Source organism: Castanea sativa, chromosome 5 (genome assembly GCF_040712315.1).
Source record: "Castanea sativa cultivar Marrone di Chiusa Pesio chromosome 5, ASM4071231v1".
NCBI classification, from domain to species: domain Eukaryota; kingdom Viridiplantae; phylum Streptophyta; class Magnoliopsida; order Fagales; family Fagaceae; genus Castanea; species Castanea sativa.
The window spans coordinates 29,088,536-29,096,505 of record NC_134017.1 but is presented as its reverse complement, the minus strand read 5'-3'; positions in this window follow the sequence as shown (position 1 = coordinate 29,096,505).

The window sequence follows — 7,970 nt, the reverse complement described above, 5'->3', positions numbered from 1 at the left end:
TGAGAGAATAATGGACTTGATCATGAGATGTTGTTGCTTTGATATATTAGGAGTGAGATCTATTAGTTACGGTCAAAACCTCAGTATGTTGGGCATCCGCATTTAGTGTTGATGGAACATATATTCTCAAGATGGAATTCATAGTCTCTTAATGGAGATACAAAATATTCCCTTGAGATAAGTTTAATGGGTTTAGTTATTCAGAGTGTTGGGCCCAACCACTTTAGTAAGGAGTTACTAAAGTATATATTTATGAAATTGGATTTCATAAATATATGACGAATAATATAAAGGATTAAACCGGGTACTCAAGGATTAAGATGTAGTAATCTTCAAAGTGGCAGTCTATATTCATGACTTTGAATTACTACGAATATTTTAATGAAGGGGTTGCATGCATAATAAAGTCTTGGGATATAATTTATTAATAAGGCCTAGAGTGCAATTATATTTATATAGTGGTATTAAATATAATTAATGGTAACTTTGGGCTTGTCAAGAGTTGACGGAAAAGCCCAAGGCCCATTGGAGCTAGTGTCTTATTGGTCCCTTTTGGTCCCACTCCAAGCCACACACTAAAGCCCAATTGGAAAGGCCTAATAGGCCAGCCCAATTAGATAATCAGTTAGTTATAAAGGGAGAAACATACAGAATTTTTATTAGTTAGAAAGAAAAATAAGAAACGGTGTGTGTGAAAGAGTGTGAGACACACTTTCATTCTCCCTTTGAAAAACTGATTGAGAGACCACACATCTTGGGCGTAAAGTGGAATTGGAGTGAAGATTAAAAGTGTTCTCAAGTGCTTCTAATCTTTGTTTTGAATTTCTCCACACCAAGGTACGCTATCTTGTTCTTAAATTCTAAAATTTACATTGTGCACGTTATCAATTTTGAATGAAATAGATCCTTATTTGTTGCTTCCGCTATGTGTTTTGTATGAGATACAAAACTAGAATTTTTCCTTCAGGCACGTGTGGAAATCGTTTCGCGTCCCAGAAGATGCCATTTGGCGGTTTTATTTTCAAAAACGCGCGCATTTATTACTACCAGTTACACTTTGTCCCCCACGTTCAACGGCGAGATGGGCATCCAACGGCCCTCATTACTCCACGAAAATTTGAGCGGGATAAATATAATTTCGAGGCCGCTTTTCCACACGCCGTGGCGCTTCGGGAACCTGCGCCTTCATTTAATTCCCAAGGGGTTAATCCCATCAAAACATCAGTCATCATACTTTACCTGCAGAAAATCGTGGAAATTTGCACATCTTCAACTTTGTAAGTTTTTGTTCTTTCTATTCTTAACCTTTTCTCCTCAGTCCTTGTCCTCGGCTGTCACTATAAACATTCTCCCTTTTAGAGTTTAATCTTTCGCTTCTTTCCAATGGGTAGGTTTAAGTGTCTAGTTGATACCGCCGCCGGAATGGAAGGCTTCCGAGCCAAGTATCACATTCCCGGCGATGTGGGTTTAAAGTATTGCCCGGCAGAAGCCGTGGCCGGTTCTAGGAAAGAGGGAGAGGTTATCATCCCAATGATAGTCTTCATAGAGGGTGGGATGACCCTCCCAATGAAACCTGTAACTAGGGAATACCTTCGCAACCACCGGTTGTGTCCCGATCAGTGCCTCCCAAACGTTTTTAGAGTTTTGGGTAGTGTCGATACTCTAAACGAGCAAATGGGTCTAACCCTCACCTGGCACGACGTCGTCTTTCTGTACGAGTCCCACAAACTCTCCAAGGTGGGTTACTATATTAAATCCCGTTCCAGCGTCGTTAGGCTAATCTCCTGTCTGCCCAAATCCAACAAAGGCATGAAGGATGACTACTTGATCGTTTCTGGGAACTGGTACGACGGCCTCCACTGTCTAGTTGAGTGGGGGGACCCAGGTGCGATGCCATAGGATTAATCTCCCCACAACACAACTCCCTCTAACACACACAGAAATGCGTATTCATACTTACTTAAACTTATTAAATTTCTGTGTGAATCTGATCAGGCTTGTTTGTTTTGACGTTTTTTTGCAGATAAGCAACACGTACGCCCTCGTTTGAGTCACTGTAACATCGCAGACCTAAACCGAGTACTTCGATCCGAGGTGTTCGTTAGCGAAGACTTACAACTCAGGGTTGCTCATCTCATTCTGGGGTACACTCCCATATCCTCGGACTTCCAGGAGATAGAGAACGCCATAATTGCGGGTGACCGAAGACGTAGGAGAATAAACGTAGCCCGGCCCCACTTTTTGGACGACCGCGAGATCCCTGACGCCCCCCACACCGTTTTGTTCAACCAACCCATAGCGGCAATTCCCCTCGCCGTGCACGCTCAGGCAACTATTATTCCAGAAGAGCAGGTGTCTTCTTCACATACACTAGACGAGGAGATAGATCAATTCCATTTTGAAGACACCGAGAGACCTCGAGGGAATCAATTCGTCGTACTTTCTGACGAGGAGGAAGAAGCCACCGAGGCCTCTGGAATTGCAGGGTTGGTAGTTGCCCTACCCGAGGACGAATCCGAGGAAGATATGGGCAGGATGAAGGGTCTCCTAACCAATAGAGCTGCGAAGGTTGTGGAGAAAAAGACGGGGACGTCCCAAGTTCCCCCATCTTTACCACCTCCGCCTCCTCCAACTGAGCCAAAACTTCCAGCCGAGGATCCCAAGAAGAAGAGAAAGGGGGATACCGAGGGGACGATCAATAAGGACCCCAAGAAACCACGACAACAACTCCCACCGGTTCAGCAGCAGAAGCTGGATAAAGGCAAGGGTAGAGCCCGCTCAGTTGAAAGCGGAGAAATCAGGGACGAGGCTGAAGTGCGCCGAGGACCGACCACCTGGTCCCCCGACCTAAGACTGGACGGCGCACCCATCTCCTGCCAATCCAGTATAAGGGCGGTTCAACAAGGCCATGCTCACCACTTGGCCGAAGTGTTGGAGCGCCCTCTTCTGTTGCCCAAGGACATGGAGACCTTGGAAAAAATGAGCCAGCCACAACTGTTCCTTTCTTTAAAAAGGGATTTAGCGCTGGTAATTTTACCCCTTTTTAGGAAGATTCCACTTCTAATAATATTCATAAATTATTTACTATTCCTGATTACATCATACTTTGTTGCAGGCCATTCAGGAGGTCTTTGTAGCCGAGAAATTTATAGAAGACACTCGGAAGAAGGCCAGGGCGAAATTTGGAGACTGAGAAGTCCTTGGGCACTGCTCTTGCTGAGAACGAAAAGCTTACCTCGGAGGTGGCTGAGCTTAGGAGAGAGAAAAATGGGGTCGAGTCAAACTTGAAGACCATAAAGACCCAGATAGAAGGACAGCGCAAGCTCCTTCGCGAAAGAGATGATGAGCTCTCCCAAGCCCAAAGGGAGTGCTCGGATGCGAAAAAGGAGCTGGCGATGAAGGAAGAAGCCGGCTCATTCCAACTCTCTCTACAAGCTGCCAAGCGGCGAGTTTCGAGGAAGGGGTAGCAACCACCGAGGAGCGGTGACAGAGGAGTTCGCGGCTTTGTGCGGGAATGCGTCAAAAAGTACGGGAAGCTTTAAACGTAGCAGGAGTTCCTCTATCTTCGGATTTGAGGAAGTCCGAGAACGTTTGGCTTCCCCTGGAAATACAGGAGATTGAAGAGGCTCCTGCTGCTACTCCTACCCCCGAGACAACTCTTCCTGCTCTTCCTCCCATGGTCCTGAAGCCAATTCCAGATCCTACAGAACCTTCGGGTTCCAATAAAGACAAGGAAGGAGGCGGAGATGCCGAGAAGGGCCTTAGCCAAGCCATGGAATCCAATGTCCCTCCAACGAAAGTAGCAGACAAAGGAAAAAATGTTCTGTCTCCTTTTGAGTTGGAGTTGAAAGAGACAGAGGGAACTAGCACTTCTCAGCAAGATCCTCCTCCAAAAGCTTAGGACTTAGCTTAGGGCTTCTCTTTCTCCATGTTCAGCCTTTATATGTAATGCATACCCAAATGATTAATGAAGAACAACTTTATTTGATTTTTACTCGTGTTGCATCTGTTTTTACTTTATTCTTTTTATATTTATCGCAAAAGTTTCCCATTGATACATAACAAAAGTTTCTCAGAGTAAACAAATCTAACTTCAAGGATTGCACAATCATAACTTCCACATAATCATACGCACATTATTAAAGATTTAACAGAAGGTGATATGGTTGAGATATTTAAACAATGCCTTTGATTAAAAAAAAAGGAAGAGAAGATCTAGTATAACGATCAAACCCTTGTAATGTATAGCACCGTTTCTAGTAGGATGTAAGGTCCGAGGACCATTCCTTACACAAATTTGCTTATCACTTAAAGATATGAAACTTTAGATCCGAGTTAATAAACAGTAACGCCTTAACATCCAAACATAATAAGGAGTTAAACTTTGATCAAAGTCGTGGTCCGAAGGTAAGACTTAACCAATTTTCCGTTTGATTCTTAAAAATAGTAGCTTCAAATGTTAATTTCCCCAAAGTAGGAGGTCCGAAGACCCGGCATAACTAAGGTTCTGTTTAACAAATGACAAGACATCAATTTCCACAAGGTTTGTGGTCCGAGGACTGCACTTAACCGAGTTTCTGTTCGACTCTTAAAGATAGTAGCTTCAAATGTTAATTTTCCTAAAGTAGGAGGTCCGAAGACCCGGCATAACTAAGGTTCTGTTTAACAAATGACAAGACATCAATTTCCACAAGGTTTGTGGTCCGAGGACTGTACTTAACCGAGTTTCTGTTTGATTCTTAAAAAATAGTAGCTTCAAATGTTAATTTCCCCAAAGTAGGAGGTCCGAAGACCCGGCATAACTAAGATTCTGTTTAACAAATGACAAGACATCAATTTCCACAAGGTTTGTGGTCCGAGGACTACACTTAACCAAGTTTCTGTTTGATTCTTAAAGATAGTAGCTTCAAATGTTAATTTCCCCAAAGTAGGAGGTCCGAAGACCCGGCATAACTAAGGTTCTGTTTAACAAATGACAAGACATCAATTTCCACAAGGTTTGTGGTCCGAGGACTACATTTAACCAAGTTTCTGTTTGACTCTTAAGAACAGTAGCTGCATGCGTCAGAGATGCTCATAACTTTGAAATGTTCATTGACAAAAGCACATTTTATTAATAGTAATATCTTCTAAGATTATTTACATTCCATGGGCGTGGTACAACTCTCTCATCTAGGTCAGCTAGCCGATATGACCCTATGCCTGCTATTGACACAATGCGATAGGGACCTTCCAGTTGGGTCCTAGCTTACCCCAGGCTGGGTTTCTAGAGGTGCCAACAAATTTTCTTAGCACAAGATCACCAGGTGCAAGTGGCCTTAGCCTCACGTGGGCATCATATCCTCGTTTCAGCTTCTGTTGATAGTAAGCCATTTGAACCATAGCTGCCTCGCGTCGTTCCTCAAGTAAATCGAGTCCTTTCTCCAGGAGTCCATCGTTGTTCTCCGGGCTAAAAGAACTTGTCTTTAGGGTAGGGAAACCGTATTCCAAAGGTATCACCGCCTCGGCCCCATAAGTCATAAAGAATGGCGTTTCTCCAGTGGACCTGCGCGGTGTGGTCCGATACGTCCACAGAATATGAGGGAGCTCTTCTACCCATCTGCCTTTCGCATCGTCCAACCTTTTCTTCAGCCCACTGACAATGACCTTGTTAACGGCCTCGGCTTGCCCATTTCCTTGAGGATAAACTGGAGTGGAATATCTATTTATGATACCCATGTCACCACAATACTTCCTGAAAGCCTTCCTATCGAACTGAACACCATTGTCAGAGATGAGTGTGTGTGGTATACCGAATCTAGTGACGATATTTTTCCAGAAAAACTTCTTGGAGTCAACATCTCTAATGTTTGCTAAGGGCTCGGCCTCAACCCATTTAGTGAAATAGTCCGTTCCCACGAGGAGCCATCTTTTGTTACCTGTTGCCCTTGGGAATGGCCCAACTATGTCTAGTCCCCACTGTGCGAAGGGCCAAGGACTGGAAAGGGGGTTAAGAACTCCTCCAGGTTGATGAATATTAGGGGCGAACCTCTGACACTGATCGCATTTCCTGGCGTAGTCTTGAGCCTCCCTTTGCATATTGGGCCACTAGTAACCCTGAGTTAGAGCTCTGTGGGCTAAGGATCTTCCCCCGGTGTGGCTACCACAAATCCCTTCGTGCAGTTCTTCCAGAAGCCCTTCCGTTGAGTCAGGGTGCACACACAACAAGTACGGTCCTGAAAAGGATTGTTTTTACAGTTTCTGGTCCTCGGACAACCAGAAACGCGGCGCCTTTCGGCGTATCTTATCTGCCTCAGATTTGTCCTCAGGGAGGACATCATTCATAAGAAAAGATACGACCGGGTCCATCCAACTAGGTCCAGGCCTTATTAGATGGATGCGAGGTGCGTCGGCAACGACAACAGAGGGTTTTAGTAAATCCTCAACGAGGATAACCCTAGGTAAACCTTGAGCCGAGGTAGTGGCCAGCGTGGCTAAGGAGTCTGCATGGGTGTTTCCGCTCCGAGAGATATGGGTTAAGGCGAAGGAATCAAACTCAGTTTGCTGGCGTTTGATCTGGGCCAAATATTCCTGCATTCTGGGGTCTCTAGCCTCCATGGTCCCCATGACCTGGCCGACCACCAGTTGAGAGTCCGAGAAGATATGGACTTCCTTTCCACCCATCTTACGTACCATCCGCATGCCTACCAAGACTGCTTCATACTCGGCCTCATTGTTAGTAGCCGAGAAGGCCAATCTTAAAGATTTTTCAAAGACAATTCCTTCAGGGGACACTAGAACAAGTCCAATACCAGACCCTCTCTGATTAGCAGCCCCATCCACATACACTTCCCAAATCGGAGACACCGCAGCTGTGATCACACCAACTGATTTTTCACCCATGTGGGCCTCTTTCAGAGTTTCTTCCAGCAATGGCTCGGCAAATTCCGCCACCAAGTCAGCAAGGACCTGGCCCTTCACCGAGGTGCGAGGCTTGTATTTAACACCAAAAGCCCCTAGGATGGTCCCCCACTTTGCTATCCTGCCCGAGTAGTCGGCACTACGTAGCACTGCCTTGAGGGGCAATTGGGTCAGAACAACCACTGTATGAGACTGAAAATAATGGGGAAGCTTTCGCGTGGCATGAACCACGGCTAGGAGTGCTTTCTCTAAGGGTTGATAACGCACCTCGGCTTCACCTAAAGACTTACTAACATAATATACCGGTCTTTGCACCCCGTTATCATCTCTTATCAGGACCAAGCTGACCGCGTGGATGGCCACTGCCAGATAAGCAAACAAAATCTCATGCGCCTCCGGACGAGACAAAATGGGTGGCCGAGAAAGATATTGCTTGAGCTGTTGAAAAGCTAACTCGCAGTCCTCGGTCCACTGAAACCCTTTCCACTTATTCAACAATTGGAAGAAAGGACGACACCGGTCAGCTGACCGGGATATGAATCTATTCAAGGCAGCAATCATTCCCGTTAGCTTCTGGATTTCTTTTGGGTTCCGAGGAGACTGCAAGTCTTGAATAGCCTTGACCTGCACTGAATTTACCTCTATGCCTCTATGAGTAATCATGTATCCCAAAAATTTTCCAGACCCCACACCGAAAGAGCACTTTGAGGCGTTGAGGCGCAACTTGTACTTTCTCAATATCTGAAAAATGTCCGCCAAATCTTTCACATGTGAGGGTATTGTTTTGCTTTTTACCACCATATCGTCGACATATACTTCAATGGTTTTCCCCATTTGCTGTTCGAACATTCTGGTCATCATCCTTTGATAGGTAGCCCCAGCATTCTTCAAGCCGAACGGCATGACCTTATAATGATAATTTCCCGTCGGTGTAATGAAGGCAGTCTTCTCCTGATCCTCTAATGCCAAGGGAATCTGGTGGTAGCCCTGGAAGGCGTCCAAAAAACTCATCCGAGGATGTCCGACAGTGGCATCCACCAGTTGATCAATACGTGGCATTGGGAACGAAT